The sequence below is a fragment of the Salvelinus sp. IW2-2015 genome, linkage group LG31, assembly GCF_002910315.2.
Source record: "Salvelinus sp. IW2-2015 linkage group LG31, ASM291031v2, whole genome shotgun sequence".
NCBI lineage: Eukaryota > Metazoa > Chordata > Actinopteri > Salmoniformes > Salmonidae > Salvelinus > Salvelinus sp. IW2-2015.
The window spans coordinates 1,852,008-1,854,334 of NC_036870.1; the positions used below are offsets into that span (position 1 = coordinate 1,852,008).

The 2,327-nt window shown below is 44.0% G+C and overlaps 1 long non-coding RNA gene across 1 annotated transcript; it reads right to left on the minus strand.

Annotated features, from left to right (window-relative positions):
* Nucleotides 1-617: 617 nt before the first annotated feature.
* Nucleotides 618-1,664, minus strand: LOC139023354 (uncharacterized). Its single transcript, XR_011474489.1, has 4 exons — nucleotides 1,588-1,664; nucleotides 1,379-1,459; nucleotides 1,178-1,282; nucleotides 618-725 (listed from the first exon to the last, which is right to left on the minus strand). It is a non-coding gene; the product is annotated as an uncharacterized lncRNA (long non-coding RNA).
* Nucleotides 1,665-2,327: the final 663 nt, after the last annotated feature.

The following is a 2,327-nucleotide window of genomic DNA, read 5'->3' on the forward strand; positions in this document are numbered from 1 at the left end:
CAGTGTAGATGAAGGGGAGTTAAAGAAAGATTTTAAAACCTTGAGAGAATTGAGACATGGATTATGTGTGTCATTCAGAGGGTGAATGGGCAAGAAAAAAGATTTAACTGCCTTTGAACAGGGTATGGTAGTAGGTGCCAGGCGCACCGGGTTAAGTGTGTCAAGAACTGCAACACTGCTGMTTTTTTCATGCTCAACAGTWTCCCATGTGTATCAASAATGGTCCACCACCCAAAGGACGTCCAGCCAACTTGACACATGGGCCAGCATCCTTGTGGAACGCTTAGGGCAGCTTATAGAGTCCAAGCTCCGACGAATTGAGGCTGTTCTGAGGGGAAAATGGTGTGCAACTCAATATTAGGAAGATGTTCCTAATGTTTTGTGCACTCAGTGTATGTAGTCCTAKATGTTTTTAAATAGTACAGTATCACAACCCACAGTACAAAACCATATAAAGTGTGGGCCTGTAGTATCTGTAAATCAACTAAACTTTTTATTTATTTCCATATGCAGAAAGTAAAGCATCATTGTTCATGTAATAATCTAATATTAGCATTATAACTCTAGGAAGAGGAAATGGTCATAAAATCAAATAAATGAAAAGACGGAAACCAAAATGTTTTTGAACTACAACTTGTTTTATTTAAAAATGTCAAATTCAGTGCAAAGTAATGTASTGCATTGGTGTCTAGATCCCTGTTGGGTGGCAAAGTGTCACAAGAATCCTGTGGGGAGAGAAAACAAGAGAATACATTAAATTAATGGGTGTTAACTAATCAGGGTACAACAAAGCACTTCAAGTCCTCAATTCCTTCAAAAGAGAGAGAGAAGGCGAAAGGAGTATGGTTCCTGCAGTAGGACTACATGCTGGCCATGAGYTTCTCCAAGTGGTACTCCAGGAGGCTGGAGAGCTCAGTGACCAGAGACTCTGGGTTAAAGTACCAGGCCAGCTGCTGGCCAAACATGTCATCTAGCAGAGCCATCAGCCCGCCCTGAAGAGAACACCACACAACACATAGAAAATGGCTCTGAGTTACTAGCTTATCAAGCGGAGAGACACAATTAGAAATACTCCCCCTAAAATGGCATTGGAACCTGGTTAACCATGAATAAGGAAGTAAAAAGGAAGTACACTAAGAATATGGAAGTAAAAAGGAAGTAACCTCTTGACTCTTACATTGAGCAGCAGCAGGTATTTGTCAGCCTCTGGCTCCATGTTGGCAGCAGTGGGCAGGAAGGAGTACAGGAGAGCGTACAGACGCTCCACAAACCCACCAGGGTGCTAAAGGAAACAAAAGGAGGAGAAAAGAGAAGAGGAATTTAAGTGAAACTGCTAATAGAGAGATATCAAAACATGTACCAGTGAGATGCTACTTACCACCATCAGAGACTTCTGAGCTGTCATTAACCCAAACAGCACCAGCTCAAAGAGGATATCTATCATGTTCACATGATGGATCTAGGACAAGAAAACACGTTTGATTTCATACAGATTCATAAGATTTCATACAGATCAGCTACTGTGATGTATTAAATGACATGCATGTGGAAGAACTCAGTGAGACTTGAAAGAGTTAATGAACTCACCTTTGCCTCAGCCAGCTCCCTCTCAATGTCATCCGCTTGGAGGGGTCACTCAGGTAGTCACAAAGTCCTTATAGGTACGGATGAACTTGGCCTCGTCCTATGACAAGAAAAGAGCATCTTAGTGAACAGAACACATATCCCCTCAGGGACGCTCTCTTTCCCTTGAAAGAGAATGAGTTAGTGAGTTACATGTGGTTGCCCTGAACCAGTGCGCCAGGAGGACCTTTCCCGCCACAAACAGACGGTTCCTGCTCAGGTGGAACAAGCAGGGTCTAGGGAAGAGGGAATAGTTAGGGTGAGACATCTTCCTCTAGGAGACAGAACAAGAAGTCACAGAGAGAAAAAGAAAAGTGGGGCCACTCACAGTGAAGGCCTGGCGCAGGGAGACGAGCCTCAGGGCGATGTCCTCCACTCTCTTGGTGGTAAGGTAGAGGCTGTGAAAGGGAGAGAATGGAGCATGTCAATTAGAGTCATGGGGAGTAACAGCATTATGACCACTATCCTTCAGCATCTGACAAGCCCAGACATTTAGAGGAACTCACTTTAGCAGAGGAACCTCCCTCTCCTCAGGCAGCAGGTCCTCCTCCCAGCCCTACGACAACAAAACAAGCATTCAAAATCAGTGACCATGAAATGACATACAAACAATCGTCAATGGAAGGATCTTAATGCTCCTAGTCAATAGTATGTGTGTGTAACGTCTGACCTCATAGCAGTTGTGGCCCTCAGGCTCTGGGTCA